The sequence below is a fragment of the Podarcis melisellensis genome (genome assembly GCF_964234715.1).
Source record: "Podarcis melisellensis genome assembly, chromosome: 5".
Classification (NCBI taxonomy): Eukaryota; Metazoa; Chordata; class Lepidosauria; order Squamata; family Lacertidae; genus Podarcis; species Podarcis melisellensis.
In genome coordinates this window covers 99,800,791-99,823,955 of record NC_138537.1, presented here as the reverse complement: position 1 = coordinate 99,823,955, position 23,165 = coordinate 99,800,791, and the positions used below count along the sequence as shown (strand labels likewise).

Here is a 23,165-nt window from a genome sequence, read left to right as displayed (position 1 = left end):
TTTGTAGTCTAATGCAGAAGAGACTGCCATTCATTATATTATACTGAAATAATTCTGTATCATTAATAAAAACCCTGATCCTAACTACATTTACCTGGAAGTAAGTCCCCTTGTGAGACTTATTGCCAAGTAGGCATGTGCCCAAGTATGCACACTTACTGAGGAGTAAGCCCATGAACTCAATGGGACTTGCAAACCAATATCCTAATAATAATAATAATAATAATAATAATAATAATAATAATAATGTATTTATACCCCACCCATCTGGCTGATTCATCCAGTATTAAAAGCTTCCCTAAACAGGGCTGCCTTCAGATGCCTTCTAAAAGTCCGATAGTTGTTTTTTTCCTTGACATCTGATAGGAGGGCATTCCACAGGGCAGGTGCCACTACCGAGAAGGCCCTTTGCCTGGTTCCCTGTAACTTGGCTTCTCGCAGTGAGGGAACTGCCAGAAGGCCCTCGGCGCTGGACCTCAGTGTCTGGGCAGAACGATGTGGGTGGAGATGCTCCTTCAGGTATACTGTCAAACTAAATATTATTAAGGGAAAATAATTTTGAAATACTTATTTTTTTTGTCCAATAGTAAGGGTTTGGGGAAGAGACTCCACAAGGTACATTAGAAAAATATCTGCTCACCGGGCCGGTGGTGGGTGAGGTTTGCGGCCTGGCACGCAGCCCCGTTGTCCTCCTGCAGCCCCGCCACTCCACTGGCTGTTGCTCCGCCCCTTGGTTTCCATGAAGCTTTCCAGGTTAACGCCAAACCCTTTTCAAATTGACCTATCCACGGCTGCCTGGGTGGCCGGACAAGAAGAGTGGACCATGACTGAGCAGGCTTCACTCCAGTCGGCTCCAAAAATCCGCTCCAAAAGCCAGCAGCGCAGTCAGCCCCGGAGCGTCACCCCAGCTAGCCCTCCCTCTAATTGTATCTTATCTTTCAGGCTGACCTTTTTCCATTCCAGGTCCATGGGCATTGCTACGGTTGGACGATGGTTGCTGTTTTTCAGAGCAAGGAAGGAATTTCCCCTGTTCTGCAGGTTTTGCTTTCCCCATAGCAATTGTCACAACTTTGGTGTTTTTTTAGGCCTTGGGCAGAATCCTTTAGTCCAGCAATCAAGGAAGGGGTAGTGTGGTGACTGACACCTTTTGTGGCAGTGATATCAGGGTTCTCTGTTAGAGGGGTCTTGAGGGGAATGTCTCTGACCACAAGTGCACAGCAATGCAGGAGGGGGCCAGCTGTTTAAACACATGTTTTGCAGTGTCCCCATATTCCCTATTGACCCTGTCTTGCCTCTGACCCCCAGCTGGGGGCTGAGAGAGATATACACCCAATGCCTAAGCAAAGGTTTCCTACATCTGAAATTTAATAAAGTTGTGGCCATTTTAATCCCAAATATGCTGTCATGTGTTTTCCTCGACCTGAGGTCTGGCTCGCGGAAGGGGTGGTCTGCGACTGGGTGTGCAAAGAAAGTTGCATCAAGACATTTTGATGTCACTTGATTCTTGTTTGCAGGTTTCTCTGAAAAGGTCAAGAATGGTGTCATCAGTATTAGCTTATGTGCTCTATGTAGAGAACATGTATTATGGCAGCAATTAATGGGGAAACCATACCCAGCCAGATGGGCGGGGTATAAATAATAAATTATTATTATATTATTATTATCTCTGTTATCCAAAACAAGGTCCTTGTTTCTGCTGCTACTGCTACTACTGCTGCTGCTGCTTTTAACCACATTGGCCTTTAAAATGTGGACAATTAACTGTATTTAACAACTGATGTGGAAAATCAAAAGTGTATCTTTTAAAACAGACATTCTGGAATATTAGAAATGCACGAGTAGAGTATAGGAATAAATTCATTTAGAAGGATTGCCCTATTTTCAATATATTCCTGGCAAATGTATTTCCTCAGCGATAAACCCTATTGAGTTTGTTGGAGTTACTCCCTCTAGTAAGTGTGATTGGAATTGCAGCATCTGAAAGTTTCAGAAACCTGATCCAGATATTAAAAGTTGCTTTCTTCTTTACCCTTAAATTCAAAGATAGTGACTCTTTTCTTTGTGAAAGGTGCAAAGTGTATGTAACATTTGCTATGAAAGATACATTATATAAAGTGTTTGTATATATAGTAAATAGATTTTAGGTGCAACACTGTGCATGTTTTTTCATAATATTTAGAAATGATGAATCTACTGTTAGTCTGTCTTGCTTTAGCAGAGTTTACAGCAAACCACAATTCAGATTAGAACGGTGTTTCTCAAACTTGAGTTACAGCAGGAGTTGTTGGACTACAGCTCCCATCATCCCTAGCTAGCAGAACCAGTAATCAGGGATGATGGGAGTTGTAGTCCAACAGTTGGGGACCCAAGTTTGAGAAAAACTGGATTAGAACTAAATTCAGAAATCTTGTCTGAAATTGTCCATAAATTGGGTTACAGTTTGTCATAGTTCCATTAACAGCCAGCTTACTGAATCATAGAATCATAGAGTTGGAAGAGACCACGAGGGCCATCGAGTCCAACCCCCTGCCAAGCAGGAAACACCATCAGAGCACTCCTGACATATGGTTGTCAAGCCTCTGCTTAAAGACCTCCAAAGAAGGAGACTCCACCACACTCCTTGGCAGCAAATTCCACTGTCGAACAGCTCTTACTGTCAGGAAGTTCTTCCTAATGTTTAGGTGGAATCTTCTTTCTTGTACTGACCCTATCCTCATTTGGAGTCTCTGAGTCTGACGCTGAAGAGCTCTCCTTGCTGTCACACTTTAGTGCTTGTCAAAGACACAGCTTCTGGCTGCCAGTGATGATTACTGTGAAGGAAAGGCACTAGGTCAGTGTGAGAGGCCTGTGGTGGCTCCCTATGGCTGACAGAAGGAATTAGTCCAGTCTGGATAATGAAGGTCAATCAACAGTTGGGGGAGGAATGGGTGGGCTTGCCTTCTGCCTTGGTTCCTCTTGCTGTCCTAGTGGGGCCTTGTAAAACTGTCAAGTTGCCATAGAAAGCTTTCTAAAGTTGCTTTAGAAAATCTTGGCAGAGAGGAAATTGCAGATTGAGTAATGCATGAAACTAGAGCACTAGATAACCAAGACAGTTGAACCATCTGAGCCTCATGGTTTCATTTATATATCCATGCACAGCACAGTGTTAGCAGAGAGCGGGACAGAGAAAGACAATAGCTGCCTCTGCCTTGTTTATATAGGTTTTGCCCAATACAAATGGAACTATTGTCCTAATAAAGCAAAACTGTCCTTGGAACATTCAAAATACTTGTCTGTTATAGTCAGGGTAAGCATAATATTTGCATGTATTGTTTAAGCAGAATTTCATACACATCTGCTAAGATGGTACCTGGCATTTCTATATACAGTGGTATCTCGGGTTACAGACGCTTCAGGTTACAGACTCCGCTAACCCAGAAATAGTACCTCGGGTTGAGAACTTTGCTTCAGGATGAGAACAGAAATTGTGCGGCAGTGGCAGCGGGAGGCCCCATTAGCTAAAGTGGTTCTTCATGTCAATAACAGTTTCAGGTTAAGAACTGACCTCTGGAACGAATTAAGTACTTAACCTGAGGTACCACTGTACATTTGTTACAGCAGAAATCCTCTAGTTTTTTGGGGGGGCATATGTCAAAGAATTCTCTCCTCCCCACTTATAACAATGTACAAGGATCCGCAGGGGAAAGGTCGAGATCCCTTGTCTGAGGAGATGAAGTTCAAGTCAGGGTTTGGCGAGGAGGGGTTGGAGTCAGGATAGGCAAGGGGAAGAGAATCATGGTCGGGGCAGAGTTGGACAGGATTTGACAGGGTGTGTGCAGATTATGAGGAGCTCCAGGGTCAGTCACAAAACAATAGATACTGCTTCATGAAATGGACCACCTCTCCCAATAAGAACTGACCTGGACCCTGCCATTATCATCTAAGGCCCTTCTTTGTGTGCCTCCTACATGACAGGTGCAGAGGGTGGCAACAAGAGAACTGGCCTTTTCCTTTTTTAAAAAAATTAAATTTTCATTGATTTTCAATCAGAATACATTTATGTACATTTGTTATACAAATAGATCTCATATACAACCTTTAGCTCTGCCGAGCTTCAGACTTCCTTCCCCCCCTTCGGTAAGTATCTTATAGTTTCATTACATCTCGTACTTTATTCATTTATCTAATTTACCATATGCTGTTGAAGTTAATCAAACCCTGCCAGTGTCTTTAAAGATTTACAATTATCTCTTATATACACCAAATATTTACTCCAATTTTCAGAAAACTTCTGATCTTCCTGATCTCGAATTCTCCCTGATAATCTAGCCAGTTCCGCATAATTTATCAATTTAACCTGCCAGTCCGAAATAGTTGGTATTACATTTGTCTTCCAATTCTGAGCCAACATAATCTTTGCTGCCGTCGTAGCATACAAAAATAAACTCTTATCCTTCTTTTTAACCTCCTTTCCCACTAATCCCAAAAGAAAGGCTTCGGGGTTTTTTTGAAAGGTATACTTAAAGATTTTTTTAAGCTCGTTATAAATTAAATCCCAAAAGCCCTTCACCTTTCCACATTTCCACCACATGTGGTAGAGATCTCCATCTACCTTTCCACATTTTCCACATTTCTTATTTTTCATTCTGTACATCTTTGCCAGTTTTACCGGCGTAAGATGCCACCTAAAAATCATTTTCCATAAATTCTCTTGTAGTGCCGTACACGCTGTAAACTTTAAATTCTCACTCCATAATTCCTGCCACGCTTCCAATTCAATATTGTAACCAAAATCTATGGTCCATTTGATCATGGCTTCCTTTACCTCCTCATCTTTAGTGTACCAATTCAGTAATAGGTCATATGTTTTTGACAGCAATTTGTCTTTCCCATCTATAATATCTATATGGAATTTTGATTTCTTGTCCTCAAATCCCAACCTCTTTTTGTCTTCCTTCAGTATCTCATTAACTTTATGATATTGCAGCCACCCAGTCAATAAATTCTCCACTTCTTCATACTTCTTTAATTTTAGACCCTGGTCCATTTTTCTAAGAAACTCTTCAAATATCCTTCCTTCCATATTGGGTTTTTTATGATTAATACTTCTGTTGGAGATATCCACCAAGGGGTTTTCCTTTCTAGCAAACTCTTATTTCTCTCCCATACTTCATATAAAGGTCCCCTAATTATATGATTCAAAAAATCCCTATGGACTCTCACTTTATCATACCACAGGTACGAGTGCCACCCGTACCTCTTATCATATCCTTCTAAATCCAGGAGATCCGTGTTTTCCAATTTTATCCAATCCCTTATCCATGTTAAACATGATGCTTCATAATATATCTTCATGTCTGGGAGAGCGAAGCCCCCTCTTTCTTTTTTATCAACCAGAATCTTCATTTTTATTCTTGGCCTCTTGCCCTGCCAGACAAATCTTGCTAGTGTCTTCTGCCAATCCTTAAATTGTTTTAATCCTCTTATCCCTGGGATTGATTGGAACAGGAATAACATTCTGGGTAGGACATTCATTTTAATTACTGATATTCTTCCTAAAAAGGAGAGCCTCAGTCTGTTCCATATCTCTAAGTCCTTCTTTATAGCTTTCCACGTAGGTTCGTAGTTGTCCTTGTACAAATTTATATTTTTTGCCATCAGCCATATTCCTAGGTACTTGATTTTCTTTGCTGCTGTAATGCCAGTCTCTTTGCAATTCTTCTAGTTCTTCTCTAATTATATTCTTAACTAACATCTTTGTTTTAATTTTGTTTAATTTAAACCCAGCCATTTTACCAAATTTTTCTATTTTTTGTAGAGCTTCTTGTACACTTCTTTTTGGATCCTCTAGCGTTAAAACTATGTCATCAGCAAATGCCTTTATTTTAAATTCTTTATATCCCACCTTGATTCCTTTCACCTTTGGTTCTTCTCTTAATATCTTATTAAGAACCTCTACCGTTATAAACAGCAGGGGTGACAAAGGGCCTAGTTCCCTTAGAAATTTCAAAAGGTTCTGATACATTCTTATTTATTATAAGTTTAGCTGTTTGGTTTTGATAAATGGCTTCTATACCTTTTATAAACCCTTCTCCAATTCCCATTTTTAAAAAAAATTCTTCAATGAATTGCCAGGAGACATTATCGAACGCTTTTTCCGCATCGATGAAAATCAATGCAGCTTGTTTGTCAATTCTGTTTTCTAGATATTCAATAATGTCTACTACATTTCTAACATTATCCTTTAGCTGCCTTCCCAGTAAAAACCCGGCTTGATCTTTATGGATTATTTTGTTTAAGAGTCTTTTTAATCTCTCAGCCAACACATCTGCGAATAACTTATAATCATTGCTCAATAATGAAATAGGTCTGTAATTTTTAACCTCTAAGCCATCAGTGTCTTTTTTTGAAATTAAAGTGATATAAGCTTCTTTCCACGTGTTTGGTATTTTTCACTCTTTTAAAATATTATTCATAACATCGCACAAAACTGGAGTTATTTCATCACTTAATGTCATAATCTTTAGCTGAAATGCCGTCAGGCCCAGGAGCTTTCCCAATCTTCATTTTCTTTATAGCTTTTCTTATTTCTTCTTATTTCTCAGCTCAGTCTCACTCCAACGTCAATCAAATGCTAGCATAGATAGTGAACCTTTACTGTATTTTTGAACATATGTTTTATATCTATCCCACTTTTCCATAAATGCTTGTTTTGAATTGCCTCTCAGGGTATTTGTTAACTGCGCCATTTCAGCAAATTCTTGTAGCTTGTAATGCCAGTCCGTTATTGTTGGGGCTTCTTCTCACGAGGTGGCCAAAGTATTGGAGTCTCAGCTTCAGGATCTGTCCTTCCAGTGAGCACTCAGGACTGATTTCCTTAAGAATGGATAGGTTTGATCTTCTTGCAGTCCATGGGACTCTCAAGAGTCTCCTCCAGCACCATAATTCAAAAGCATAAATTCTTTGGCGATCAGCCTTCTTTATGTCCAGCTCTCACTTCCATACATCACTACTGGGTAAACCATAACTTTAACTATACGGACCTTTGTTGGCAAGGTGATGTCTCTGCTTTTTAAGATGCTGTCTAGGTTTGTCATTGCTTTTCTCCCAAGAAGCAGAAGTCTTTTAATTTCGTGACTGCTGTCACCATCTGCAGTGATCATGGAGCCCAAAAAAGTAAAATCTCTCACTGCCTCCATTTGTTCCGCTTCTATTTGCCAGGAGGTGATGGGACCAGTGGCCATGATCTTCGTTTTTTTGATGTTGAGCTTCAGACCATATTTTGCGCTCTCCTCTTTCACCCTCATTAAAAGGTTCTTTAATTCTTCCTCACTTTCTGCCATCAAGGTTGTGTCATCTGCATATCTGAGGTTGTTGATACTTCTTCCAGCAATCTTAATTCCGGCTAGGGATTCATCCAGCCCTGCCTTTTGCATGATGAATTCTGCATATAAGTTAAATAAGCAGGGAGACTATATACAGCCTTGTCATACTCCTTTCCCAATTTTGAACCAATCAGTTGTTCCATCTCCAGTTCTAACTGTAGCTTCTTGTCCCACATAGAGATTTATCAGGAGACAGATGAGGTGATCAGGCACTCCCATTTCCACACACATCTAGATGTGATCATATCCTTGGGTTTCATTATACAGAGACAAGGGAAAGATGAGTATAGTTGGACATGCACTCTGGAACTTCAGCTGATTTCAAAAAATCTTAAGAACTACTGGGTGAGACCCCATGGTCAGATATAGCCGTTAAACAATGGAATGGACTCCCTTGGAAGGTGGTGGACTCTCCATTGAGATTCCTGCATTGCAAGGGGTTGGACTAGATGCAATTCTATAACTATTATCAGCCGTGCATTGCAGACTTCTTTCGCTTAGAACATCATACAATGGATTTCAGAATTTTAGTAGTCACTCTTTATCAATTCATGCATTTTACTATTCTTTTAAAATCAAAATTGTCTTCTGACAACAATGGGAATGGGCTGGGAGCAATGTGGGGTTGTATAAGCTACCAACAGAAAATGCGTAGTCTTTGGAAACATGCCATTCTGCTTTGCTTTCATTTCCTCAAAGAAACACAATCCATGAGTTTAATTTTAAGTATAAATGTGCAAAGTGCATAGATTTGAATATTTTTATTCACAGTTTATAGCTTGCTGGGGTGCTTTCAGAAGGAGGGGGCTATTAACTGCTATGTTTTTGCTTTTAAAGTGAACAGATAAACTTAAGACCGTCACCTTGGCTGTCATAAATAGCAGTAACCCCAGATCACCTACTAACTTCTGACACCACCCAATTTCTTGGCACCTTTTCAGTATGTCCTGGCAAATATTTCAGACATCCGCCATGCAATGCCAAATAACTGTTTTGTCTATAGATGTGGAACAAAGATTAGGAAACTGGGTAACCGGCTGCATGTTCATATGTTCTTTGCAAAGGTGTAAAACATGAAGCTGCACACTTGTTCCAATAACATGTCAGAAGTAGGGATTAACTGAATACCTCAGCCCAAGAAAATTTTGGCTAAATAGAAATGAGTCAAGCATGTGCACCAAGATGGCACCTGACATCTCCACCTGGAGGTGCATGCCTGGGGATCATTGGATCTGGACTGTTTTCACACACTAGTACCACATCCTGTAGAATTCTATCAGATATATTTTATCTGCAGAATTGAAATGAATTTCTTGACTCAATTTGTTTTTTTCTGTACAGCCTGAGCAAGAACAGTCACCATTCATAAAAAGAGGTTGGAACAGAGCCAGCCAATAGATATGTGAGCTGTCCCTGGATGAAATGACTTTTCTTCTTTAAATTCTCAAAGCTCTTAATCTAGCTCAAGGTCGTCACCTGAACCAGCCAGATGTTTAACTGAGAATCAAGCACAGTCTATCATTTGAAAAATAAGACTTTACAGCCATCTTACCCCAAAATGGCAACTAGGCAATCTGTTTTAGTGAATGTAACCTTGGTTTAAGAAGCCATTTGGCACCTGGCTTATACACACTTGAAATGTGATAGACAATGTTTAAATTTGGAGGTAATTAGAGATAGCCTTTATTGACATACATAAATGAAGATGATATAAAGGAACCAAGACAGGGAGTGAAGGGAAGTTGGTGGATTCAAATAGGAAAAGGTCAAACCACTATTTAAGGGTAAAAAAATTCCACAACTTATTTATATAAGCAGGATGCTCCCTTCATAACTGTTGTGATTTGTGCTAATTTGTAAGGTTCCAAAACTGATGTACAAAATATTTATTAAGAAATAGCCTTCAGTATTGAAAGATAATAATTAAGCAACAATGGTGAGAGAAAGAGAATGGTGCATAAATACCATCAGCAGTACTGAAAATGTATTCTAACATGTAAAACTGAATATTTGTCTCTTCTCTCGTATTTAATCAAAAAAGGCCCACAGCCTCACCTGGTGGAAATCAGTATATCTGCGTGAAACTGGCTTTTATATTACAATTACCATTTTTCTGTCATATACTTCTTTTATTTTATTATTAATTCATTAAAATTTGAGGGGATCATCACACCTAGACCTTATATGCTTAGTCTTCTTAAAGTTGCTACCCTGTTTTAACTTGCTAACTCACAGGTTGTTTTCATTTTTTAAAAAAATAATATTTATTCAGAGTTTCATGAGTACACAATTACAAAAAAAAAAGAAAAACAGAAAAATACAACAAGAAAAAATAAAATAAAAACAAAAAACAAAGAAAAATACAAATCTCAAATTGCATCTTTTCATTTACTTATTTCTTGGACCTCCTCACACCTCCCTTTTTGTATTCTAATTTAATTCGTTATTCCAGCAAATTCTTCCCATATTTCTCAGTTTTAATTTAAATGATTTGTCTTAACAAAGATTTAACAATCTTATTAATTAAATCCACATATCCTTTCCATCTTTTACTATATTCTGTTATTCAATTTGCCTTAGTTTCTTTAATATTATCTTACCTAAAATACCTTAAAATTTCAAAGTTTAAACCATGTTTATAAATAACTCCTTGAATCCTTTCTACTAAAGCCAATTAGTTCCTTTCCAGCATATTTCCTAATATTCCATTAGTGTTACACTAATTCCAAAAATAAAAAGAAATTTTTCTTATTATAAACTTTTCCTCTAATTTTAATCCAACATCCCTTCTTCCTGGTCACGGGTTATGTCAGTCCCTTCTACCCATTACATCCAGTCCATCAATCTGGTGATCTTATATCCGAGGCCCTTAAGTCTCTTTTATGCCCCTTCTGTAGATTTTCTTGTTTGTACTTATGCACTTCTTTGTCTTTTGTTGGTTTCTTTCGTAGTTTCTTATCTTCATCTTTGTAATCCAAAAAGTAATTATCCAAGAAGTAGTTGTCAACCTGTTTCATAGTCCCACCAGAGTTAAGAGCTTCCTTGACTCCAGACACTTCCAGATAGACTCCAAGTTCCATCTTCCACTGCAGCAACTTTTGCTCCTATAGGACTTTGGATCTCTCCGTTTGTGTTGTTTGAGTTGTAATCACAACCTCTTCCGTCTTCTTCTGCCCTTGGACTTGCCCTGTCGAACCAGATTCCTGAATTGGTCGCTGTATAACTTCTTTGTACTTGTTTCCTGTTAAATCATATTCGCTGGTTACAGCAGTCATCAAGTCCAACTTTTCATTCATCAAGTTCATTTTCTCATACACCTGCTCCAGCATAACATTTGTCTTGCCAAGGGCAGGGACCAAAATTTCCTTCCAAATCATTTCTGTTCAAGGTCAAACATCTGGTCCCACGATCTCAATCTGACAGATGTAAAGTCTCAAGTAAACTGCAACAACAGACTGACAGACTCCCTCTAGGGGACACAAGTTCTATTTGTATCCATCTTTAAAATCCAACAAAGAAGATTACTTTCGATTTCAAATACTTTGTTTCTTTAAAATGCAGAAATGCAGAAAGCGGCGTTGAAGTTATTTTGTTTCTCCTTTTTTAACTGTCTGTCAAAATGCTCCCCTTTCAGTCAATGGACATCTCAAACAATTTCTGTCCTGACACCCCATCCCCAGGTTTGGGACGATGGAAACTTAAATTCCTTTAATCTCCTCCTGCAGGATTAAACAGTCAAATTCCCCCCCCCCTTTTCTCCTGCTTCCCAGGGGGTTTTATTCGTTATGGATGCAGGAAATTTCCAACTTTAAAACGATTTCCAGGTTATTAGATTGCAAGGTCTTTGCTTCGGTCTGTTTACAAAAAGCGGAAGGCGGACTTCCTGTTTAAACCTAATTCACAAATTTAGCAAGTTTCTTGGTCCAATTTTCCGTTTTTACTCACGGGTACTTGTTTTAGAGTCCAATTGTCATCAGGAAAAAGTCAGCGCTCTCCGGCGATGGCTGTGCGGCTTCCCTCTGTGAAAGTAGCAATCGGTTCGCAGCACTGCGCTGCTTACCCCACTTCACTTCGGAGCCCCAGAAAAGGGGTTTCCTCGCGAGTAGGGGAGGCGCTCTTGGTGCTCAGCCGAACCCCACATTCCCAGGCTTCTCCACCTGGGATTTCTAGCGGGTCCCCGCCTTCGCCGCAACGGGAAGACCCAATTTCCACGGAGCCCGTTCCTCCGGTCAGAGGAACTCCGCCATTCGCCGATGGCGCTAACCTGGAAGTCCCCTGTTTTTTAACTTGCTAACTCACAGGTTGTTTTCAGCATCTGCTTTGAGGTCATGAACTTAACAAATGACATAAGAAGAAAATGAAGCTAGTATGGGTGACAAGCTGCTTTCAGTTTCTGCTGGCAAAGAGACAATCTATTCCCTGTTCTTCAAACATTGAAGAGATCTAGCAAGCTTGTTGGGTGGAAATAGATCTTCCATTTTACAGTCTCAGGATGGAATTATATGTTCTGCTCAAAATGGAACTAGCACCAAAAATGTAGCCCCACATTGTGTTCTCCCCATTTCACCCTATAACATTTAGGTTTACATTGTCTTTTTTTTCCGCTTCCGCTTGAGGCACCACAGAAGATGGCCGACAATACCATCGCTCCAGCTCCCAGAGGGTAATTAGAGGCTGAGATGGGAGTAATCAGCCTCCTAAATTCTTCCTGGGGTAAGGGAAGATGCAGTCTCATCCGCGGATGCCCAATAAACCACCCCCAAGTTCGTAAAGAAGGAGGGGGAGGGGGCACTGGGTGGAAAGCCCCCGAGGGAGTTCGGATCTCCTGGACTCTGTTGCTGTCAGCGCACCAAGTTCTATTACTTAAGATGAAAAATTGGATTAAAGTTTTGGACATGCTTCAAGTGAGGAGGGGGAAATTAATCTGCCAATTAAGCCAGCCACTGAGGTGCGAAAAGAGACGGAGTGGAAGAAGGATAACATCTAAGTTGGTATGTTGGAATGGAACAGAAAAGGAGGGGGGTAAAGCCTTTTTTACTATTGTACTCTGATTTATTATAATACTTGGCAAACCCCCCCCCCCCGAAGAACCGTTTACATTATTTATAGCAAGCAAGATTGGAAAATACAAACTGTGTGGAAATAAAAATATTATATAATTAAAACTTCTGTTTTTTGAATTGCTTGGAAGAAGATAAAAGACTTTCCAAATGCTGATTTTAGAAAGAAGCAGGATCTCGTTAGCCGCTGGAGAGACTTCAAAAAACTTTGGACGGGTTCTTATAATGGGGAATCCACCATTATGGAATAAAACCAAGCTGCAGAGTTATAAATAGTCATATGGGGAGGTGAGCTCTTAATATGTCATTATATCTGTATTTCAAGTCCAATTTGGTAAATCTCCTCTGGAAAGGCTAACGTTTGGTGCAATCAGTCTGGGAAAATTAATGAGCAAATGCCTAGATTTGATTTCATCGGAATTGAGAGAAGAGTCATACACGAAACCCACACAGAAATACATCATTGCTGGGGGGCCACTAGGTGGCGTATCAGAAGATGGCTGGCAATAGCATCTCTCCGACCCACACGAGGTAATTTGGAGGCTATGATAGGGGTAATTAGCCTCCTTAACCCCCCCCCAGGATTGTGGGGGGGGACGGCCCTTGCCTCCTGTGCCCTATACCACCCCCGAATTTGTGGGGGTGGGGGCACTAGGCACAAAGCCCTCCTGTGGGATTCCGGCACTCCTTGACGCCGTCCCTGATTTGCGCCACTAGTTGCAACGATCTTTAAAAGAAACAATTTGGACGAGATTAATTGCACATGCTTCAAGGAAAAAGGGGAGTAAAGACTGCTGACAGAAGAGATCTCTGATAACAAGACAAGAATAAAATATGAGAAGATACGTCAAGATACGGTATGACAAATGACTGAGGGGGGGAGGGGAAAAAAACCTGCCTTCCCTTTTTTCTATGTGATTTAACAAGAATCCCCTCCCCTAATGAGTCAGAAATTAAGGACTTAAGCTGTGGATTCAAGGCTGTGTGGAGATAAACTTTCGATCCAAAGCAATGTTTCAAGATGAAGCTGGAAAGCTAAGAGTTTTGGAATGATGCAGGTAAAAATGCCGTCGCCATTTTGGGAGGCATTGTTGGAGCTCTTGGGTCTGGGTGGAGAAAGAGAGAAATAGAGTTGTTTACATATCGTAGATCAACTCCTCAGTGGGACTTAAGAGCGACAAATGCCAAAATTTACGATGGAAAGAGTGATGTTATCTACGAAGGAGATATATGGAAACCATCTGGACTTAGTGGAGGAACGGGAAATCCACACAGGATTATTATACTTGCTATCGGCTTAAGGAGACTAACAGAAGAGATCAAGTCAAGTCAAGTACTTTATTACGGTCATAGACCAGCATAGACAAAACATATACATAAATAGCATAACAGTATGAATCCAGACGAATAATTATTAAATAAATAGTAGCTAGAACCAAACGTAGATTTAAACATATACATAGGATACTTAATTAAGGATAGATAATGGGTGGATAGAAATTTATAAGAAAGATTAAAAGATCAATTAACACAGCTATATGGGGTGGGGCTTCAGAAGTGCGGATCTAATAATATGGGCCTTCAGTTTAGGATTGAATTGTAGCATAGATCATTCTTCGTCAAATATCTATCATGGCAGCGCAATATCTGGTGACTGAATATGTGACTTCTGGGCTCTCTTCCTGTGAACTAGACTAGTTTTATTGCGGCAAAAGCCAGTGACACTGAACACCACAAGGTCAAACAAAAGGGAATCAACAGCAACATCAGAAAAAAAAGGTTACACAAGGGAACTTTGCAGTGTGCCATTCAACAGAAGAGATTTACGCTTCCTGATTACTAAAGACTTAGTGGAGGAACGGGAAATCCACACAGGATTATTATACTTGCTATTGGCTTAAGGAGACTAACAGAAGAGATCGTAAAGGAAAAAGAGAAATTATATGAACAAGATATGATGTGGAAACACCAAGATAAGACTGGATAGAATTATGAACTTTGTTTGGATTGATTGGGACTGATTTGGACATTAACACAGTAATAAGAAGATGATCTGAATCCCCCTTTGGATCTTGAAGTATGGGTTCCCCCAACAAAATTTGGAATTTATACGATGTGATTTAATTTGATGTGATTGGCCAGTTAATAATAATTATTTAAAAAAGAAATACATCATTGCTTATTTCAACTCGCTTGTGGAAACAACTCAGAGGCCATGAAAGAAGGAAAGTTAACAACAGGAAAATTTAAAGGAACTATTGGAAAGACTATTCAAGGCAGGGGTTCCACAGGGCGCCGTGGTCCCCTGAAAAGTATCTGGAGGGTGTTCAGATACACTGGTTCCTGCGGAGCCGAATCGCTGACCTCTCGGCCGTCAGGTAGCTCCGTTTCGGAGTGAAGAGTACGGCGGGGGGAGAAGCGGGCTGAGGGAAGCCATAGCTGTCTCCGAAAAAGCGAAGCCCCGAGCCTGTAGAAGAAGCGCTGGATTCTCAAAAAACCAAATTCGACCTCAAAAAAGGATGGATTAATGTGGACTTTACTTAGGAAAGATGCGAACAAAAGGAAGTCAAAGAGAGCTCAATTTCTATCTGGAATTGATGCAGACGCAGAGATCTAAACAAAGCGGTGAAAAACGTGAGTGACACTAGCAGATAAGTTTTTTTCTCTCCTCTCTAACTTTTTGGGACTATACTAGAAGAAACAAAATAACTGACGGAAGAGGAAAGTAGAGGGGGAGCAAAAGGACAATATTTTGCTATTTTTAGCTATCTTTCTTTTGCTACTTTCAGCCCTCTTTGTGACGGGTGGAAAAGAAGGGAAACTTAGTTTCACTTCTGAAAGTTCTGCGCAACGGAAGATTCCACTGCGCTAATGAGACTCCATTACTTACTGCTCTTGTGTGCCTGGAAGAAGAAGGAGGGGGAAGAAGCACCATTTTGTACAGTACTTTTACTTTGAATAACTTTAAATAACTTTAAACAACTTTAAATAACTCTTATTGACAGGCCATTACTGCCATTGTTTTGGGGAATTTAAATTAAAATTGGGCATCTATTTTTATTTTTTGTTCTCTTCTTTTTTTTCCTTTATGCCGGATGGTGGACTCCTGGTGGATGGGGGAGAAACTACAAGTTGTTTTTCTGGATTTGGTTTGACTCTCTGGACTGGCCTGCTGTGTCTGAAGCCGGTTTCTCTTTTTGATTTTTGATCTTTGGGTGAGGAATTCCAATCTGCCTGTATTTTTTTCGGAACTTTTCGCTAATCTGAGTCTCTGTGGGATTTAGCCCAATTGAGGGCAAGAAGATTAAGAGTGGTTTAAAAAATAAATAAATAAATAAGTTACTCTGTAAGGACTAACCTAAATCTCTCTTTGGTTTTTGGATCATCTCATTTGGTGGATTAGCCTAATTGGAGGCAAGAAGACGAAGATATTGGACATCTAATTAAAAAGACTTATTACAATCATATTAGGACTAAATATATTGAATTTTGATGACTTCCTTTGATCTTAAATGATGGATTTTTGATTTGAATTTTGGAATATTGGAAAAATTAATTTATATTTGCCTCTTTTCGGGATAGGTAATTGAAATTTGAATATTGAAACAGGCTTTGTATTTAATTGAGGTGTTACTAATTTAATTGTGTAAAATGCCGCATGTACCAAAGAAAGGGGCGGATGGGGGGACCCTGGCAGAAAGAAAGGGGTCCAGGCAAGAATCAGATTTTAGATCTGAAATATTAAAAATGTTCGCAGAGATCAGACAGAGTGAGAAGAACTTAGAAACAAAGATTGAACAGGTGGACTCAAAGATTGGGAAAATGGATAAGAAAATAGACGAAACAGTAAATGAGTTGAAAGGACAAATTAAAGAGGTATCTAAAAGAACCCATGTGTTAGAAGAAGGAATGAAAAGGACAAAATTGGAAATGAAGGAGCTAAAACGTGAAGATGATAAAATCAGGGTCGGTCTCCTGGAAACTAATAAAACACAAGAAGAAATGTGGGATGCGATCTCCATGAATGAACTTCGACAACGGGAAGTTAACTTAAGGTTGAGAGGGATATCAGAAAGCCAAGGTGAGAATATTAGACAAAAAATAGTAACAGAATTGGCCCAGTGGTTGGAGGTTCAGGAAGAAGAGGTGGCAAATACAGTGCAGAATGCTTTCAGAATGAAAGCGAGAACAACCAAAGCAAGGAAATTTCCAGGGGACTGCCTTATAACTTTTAAGGATAGAGATATGAGAAATTTGGTCCTTCAGAAAAACAGATTGTCTATAGACGGGTGTTACATAATTATCTTTAAAGACATTCCAATTAGACTGCTGAAACGGAGAGACCCTTACAAATCACAAGTGCAAGTGCTTAAAAAGAACAACATAGAATTTAAGTGGGAGTTCCCGGAAGGGATCTCTTTTATCTACAAAAATAAGAGACACAGCCTGACCAGCCCGGAGGAGATAGGCAAATTCCAGAGAAAATATAAAGAATTAACAGTTGAGGAAGAAGAAGAAGTTAAAGGAGCAACAGGAGGAGTGGATGTAAAGAAGAAAAATGGAGGACAACTTGATGAAGAAGAGGAGATAGAAGAAGGAGAGGAAGAAGAGGAAAGATTATAACAAAATAAATTAGAGGAATTTTTATTTTAATTAATTGGAAACAATATGGCACTAAAGATATGGAATTGGAATATTAACGGATTGAATGGAAAAAAAACGGAATAAGGTGGAACAATTTTTAAAGAAAAAGAACTTAGATATAATTTGCCTACAGGAGACACACGTAGCAAAAAGGCACAGAAAAATTTTGATTAACAAAAGACTTGGAAATGAATTTATATCTTCAGATAAGGGAAAGAAAAGAGGAGTGATTCTGTATGTGAAAAGTAAAATTGAAGCCCAGCAAATTTTTAAGGATGATGAAGGAAGAATCATTGCTGTTCAAATTAATTGGCAAGGTGAAAAATTAATAATTGTCGGGATCTACGCACCTAATGGAAATAAAACTGATTTTTATAAAAATTTGGAAAAAAAATTGTTGGAATATGTGGATCAAAAAATAATCGTGATGGGAGATATGAATGGGGTAGTTTCTTCAGAAATGGATAGACTGAGAAACAATGGATCGAAAGAAGGCAAACTACCAAAAACATTCTTTGAAATGGTTAAAAACTGCAATTTAGTAGACATTTGGAGGTTAAGACACCCACTGGAAAAACAATTCACATTCTATTCAGAACCAAATCAGTCAATGTCTAGAATTGATCAAATCTGGATTTCAAATGTATTAACTCCAAGAATTCTTCAAGTGGAAATTGAACCAAGAGTAATCTTAGATCATAGCCCTATTAAGTTAGAACTTAAAGGTTTTGAAGAAAGAACATTCAGATGGAGAATGAATGATTTTCTATTTGACGATCAAAAGGTCGTACAAGAGGCACAGAAGAAACTGAAAGAATATTTTGACAACAATTGCAACAAAGGAACGAAGTTGAGTATAGTGTGGGATGCAAGCAAGGCGGTGATGAGAGGGTTTTCTATACAACAGAATTCAATTAAAAAGAAGAACAGAGAGAAAGAAAAGAAAGAGATTTTAAAACAAATCATGGAAAACGAACAAAAACTAATAAAAAAAAACCAAACAACATGAGAATCAAACAAAGTATCAAGATTTTACAAACCCAATTTGCAATGATAATAAACAAAGAAGTGGAATGGAATATTAAAAAATTAAGACAGAAGAATTTCGAATTCGCAAATAAATCAAGAAAGTGGCTTGCTTGGCAGATTAAGAAAAGAAAAGAGCAAAGTACAATAAACAAAATTAAAGTGGAAGGAGAAGAGATAACCAATCCCAAAGATATCAGGAAAGGATTCTTGGACTTTTATAGACAACTGTATAGACACAAAGAAAAGAATAATATGAGGAAAATAGAAAGATATCTAAAAGAGAAAGAGGTGCAAAAGATCCCGACAGAAGCAATCCTAACGACACCATTAAAAGTAGTAATGAACAATATCTTAAAAGAGAGAGAGATTCCGGAGACTTGGAAAGATGCATTCATAACCTTGATTCCAAAAGAAGATGCGGACTTAACACAAGTAAAGAATTATAGACCAATTTCTTTATTAAATACGGACTATAAAATTTTTGCAGGAATAATGGCAAAAAGATTAAAAAAGGTTTTACAAGAAATCATTCATGAGGATCAGGCGGGTTTCCTTCCTGGCAGACAGATGAGAGGTAACATGAGGAATATTATAAATATTTTGGAATATCTGACAGCCAAGAATGAGAAACAAGCAATGTTAATGTTTGTGGATGCTGAAAAAGCATTCGATAATGTATCATGGGATTTTATGCTGAAAAATATAGAACAGAGGGAAATGGGGAATGATTTCTTTAATGGAATTAAGGCAATATATACAGAACAAAGGGCGAAGTTGATAGTGAACAATGTGATAACAGAAGAAATTTAAATATCAAAAGGCACTAGACAGGGTTGTCCACTCTCACCACTACTGTTTATAATGGTCCTGGAAGTCTTTCTGAACTCAATTAGGAAAAATGAAAGGATAAAGGGGGTGACAGTAGGCCAAAATCAATATAAAGTTAAAGCCTTTGCCAATGATTTGGTTATAACAGTGGAAGAACCGATGGAGAATGCAGCTGAGATATTAGAGGAAATTGAAAAATTTGGTGAGGTGGCAGGTTTTATAATAAACAGGAAGAAAACAAAAATTATAACTAAAAATATGAAAAAAACAATGATGGAAGTGTTGCAACAACAAGCGGGTATTGAAATTGTTTAAAAGGTTAAATATTTGGGAATATGGTTAACTCCAAAAAATATTGATCTGTTCCAAAATAATTACGTTCCGGTCTGGAATGGAATTAAGGAGGATCTGGAGGTATGGGGAAGGTTAAAACTATCCTTTTGGGGTAGAATTTCAATGATTAAGATGTCGGTGCTACCAAAGATGTTATTCTTATTTCAGATGATTCCAATACTAAAAGGAGTGACGATTTTCAAGGAATGGCAAAGAATGATTTCAAGATATATCTGGCAGGGCAAAAAGCCGAGAATTAAATATAAATTATTAACAGATGCAAAAGAAAGAGGAGGCTTCGCCCTGCCAGATCTGAAGTTATACTATGAGGCATCATGTATTTGCTGGATTAAAGAATGGATAAAACTTAAAAATACAAAACTCCTGGACTTAGAAGGATTTGATAACAGATTTGGGTGGCATGCGCATCTATGGAAAGAAAAGAAAAAGGGTTACAAATCGTTTGAAAACCATATCTTCCGGAGATCGTTAATTGAAGTTTGGGACAGATATAAAAATATATTAGAAATGGGGGTCCCACACTGGTTATCCCCATTAGAGGTTATAGGTGTTAAAAAAACTAATATGAGGAGTGAATGGATTACTTATGGAGATTTGGTGGTGAAAGAAGGAGAGAAATGGAGACTGAAACCATATGAGCAAGTAAAAGAACATGTATATGATTGGTTGCACTATTATCAGATAAGTGATATGTTTAAAAAGGACGTGAAAGAAAAAGGATATAAAGAAAAAGACTCAAAATTTCAAACAGAAATTGTTAATAATGATTGTAAGATAATTTCAAAAATGTACAGAATTTTATTGGATTGGCACACGTTAGATGAGGAAGTAAAAGTGGTAATGATTCAATGGGCCAGAGATTTAGGGTATAATATAGATATGGAAGACTGGCAAAGAATATGGAATGGAAATTTGAGGTTTACAGCATGTATTACATTAAAAGAAAATGTCATGAAAATGGTATATAGATGGTATATGACACCAGCCAAATTAGCAAAAATGTACAAAACTTGTAACAAATGTTGGAAATGTAAAGAGAAAGAAGGTACATTTATGCATATGTGGTGGGAATGTAAGAAAGTAAAGGGGTTCTGGGAAATGATATATAATGAATTAAAGAAAATGCTGAAATATAGCTTTGCGAAGAAACCAGAAACCTTCTTGCTGGGAATAACTAGAACGGACATAAATAAGAGGGACTGTAAACTCTTTCAGTATGCAACAGCAGCAGCGAGAATATTGATGGCTCAAAAATGGAAACAAGAAGAAGTACCGACTGTGGAAGAATGGAGAACAAAATTAACAGACTATGCAGAACTGGATAAACTAACTGGAAAAATAAGATTCCAAAGGGACCATAAGTTTTTAGAGGACTGGGGAAAATTTAGAGATTATTTGAAAACGGTATGTGAGGAACATACAACGCTAGTGTGTTTTAAAGAAGCTTTGTGAAAAATTAAGGAATATTGCAAGAATGTAAATGAGGACGGAAATATTGTACTTAAAGGCAATATCAAAATTAAGGAATGTGAAGATAGGATTTTAACTACGAATGATTGTCAGAGAAGTTGAGGGAGGTCCAATAAGTTAAAATAAGTGATGTGGAATTTTGTATGATTGGAGATTTTATGGAAAAGTGTAATAATTTTTTTTCTTAAAAAATAAAATAAAAATAAAAATAAAGGAAAGACTATTCAAGGCAGCAGAGATATGAGATGATCAGAGCCCCCCTGAACTTGAAGCATGGGGAGTCCCAACAAAAAAATTATAATTTAGGCAGAATATTTGGACTATTTGATATGTATTTGTATAATTTGGAACATTCATTGTGATTTGATTGGATTGTTAAAATGGGAAACGTAATAAAAATGATTCAAATCAAATCAAATCAAAACTTTATTAGCAAAGCCAACAGGCCACAGCTATACAAGAGTTAAAAGTGAAAATAGGGATAAAAGGAAGAAAAGAACAAGCAAAAGGAGGTCCGTCAGATGAACAAGTCTGTCACTCAGATGGTGGCCCTCAATTTCGCAGCTCTCTCGATGTACCTCGCGACCTTCTCTGTTATCTGACTATCCGTATCAGATAATAGAAAATACAGTGTAATGTCTGGTGAACGGCCGGGGTTGGAGAGAATGAGTGGAGTAATAATCTCATTCCTTAGGTCTTTGTAAAGGGGGCAAGATAGAAGGACGTGGGACACTGTTTCCGTGTTACCATCTCCACATGGGCAAAGTCGTTTTTCAAATGGAGTCTTTTGGTAACGACCTTCGAGTACAGCAGAGGGAAGAACATCCCATCTAGCCAATGTAAAGGCACGTCTGTATTTTGGGATGGTTAGTTTAAACAAATATGAAGCTGGAGAGTCAAAATGAGAAGGGGGAAAGTAGGTATACCATGGGCACAGTTTCTTTAAGATAATCAGGTTGTTTTGTCGTTCAATGTCTTTCAGGCGCTGGCCTATTAGACTCTTTGCTTTAATGAGGCCCATTGATAGTAGGGACTGTGAATGCAGACCGCATGTAAGGAGTTTTTGATGCACAGTTTTGAACCACTTGCTTTTGTGAGGGTCTTGCATTACTAGAGGCAGTAGACCAGGTGGATTCAGATTAAGACGAAGCCAATAGTTGAATGTTCTCTGCCAGGTCCGAGTTTCCACAGATGGAAGGCAGGCCTCGAGTCGTAATGCTGCGTTTGGAACACAGGAGGGGACGCCGAATATCTGCCTTAGAAATTTAGACTGCACAGTTTCAAGACTGGAGCAGTGGTTCCCCGTCCAGATTTGTGCCCCGTACAGTAACTGCGCCAGAGGTTTTGCTTGAAAAACTTCAAGGGCTGCTGGGATGTATCTGCCCCCCTTCGTGTAAAAGAAGCGGGACAGCATCTTGATACTTTGAGCTGCTTTTTCTTTGGCACATTTTTGATGGACATCCCAGGACCCGGTCGACTGGAAAACGATACCCAGATATTTGAAGGCTTTAACCTGTTCAATTGTCTGGTTATCCATCCTCCAGCTGTACTGTCTGTGTTTCCTTGCAAAAACCATAATTTTGGTTTTCTGATAGTTTATTGCAAGTTGCTCTCTCCTACAGTATGCTGAAAATTCACCTATGAGCCTATTTAAGCCTATTCTTGTTCGAGATAGGAGTATCGCATCATCAGCATACAAAAGCACTGATATTGATTTGTCAGCCAGTTTGGGGGCGTGGAAGTCCGGAGATGACAAACAGTTAACCATATCATTGATGTAGATGTTGAATAGAACTGGGGCCAGGATGCAACCTTGCTTGACCCCCTTACTGACAGGAACTGGTCCTATAAGATGGCCATTTAACGAAGTTCTTACATGCATCACCGTGTCTTTATATAAACAGCTGATCAGAAATAATAGTCTTTTGTCTATACTTGATGTGCTCAATTTATCCCAGAGTCTTGCACGTGGAATTGAATCGAAAGCAGCCTTTAGATCGATAAAGGCTGCATATAACACCCCACGGGATTTTTTGGCATATTTGTCAATTAAATAGGCTAGGGTGAAGCAATGGTCTATGGTGGATCTGCCTTGCCTGAAACCCGCTTGCTCTTCCGCTAGAATAGCTTCAGTTTCCAGCCAGCTAGTTAGCTTGATATAAAGATGTTTGGCATATAGTTTGCTGGGTATAGGCAGAAGGCTGATTGGTCTATAACTCGCCGGGTCTGTCATGGGTCCTTTTTTATAGATTGGGATAATTATTGCCTCAGTCCAACCATCTGGGAGTAAACCCGTTGAGTCGATCCAAGAAAATAAAGACGCCAGCAGGGGGGCCCACCAGCCAATGTTGGACTTCAGAAGTTCGGCAGGGATGTAATCATTCCCTGGGGCCTTGTTGTTCTTTAATTGTGCGAT

The 23,165-nt window shown here is 38.8% G+C and overlaps 1 long non-coding RNA gene across 1 annotated transcript in view; it reads right to left on the bottom strand.

The window, feature by feature from the left end:
- Positions 1-23,165, bottom strand: part of LOC309371027 — a 176,986-nt gene that overhangs the window by 82,653 nt on the left and 71,168 nt on the right. The window lies entirely within an intron of this gene.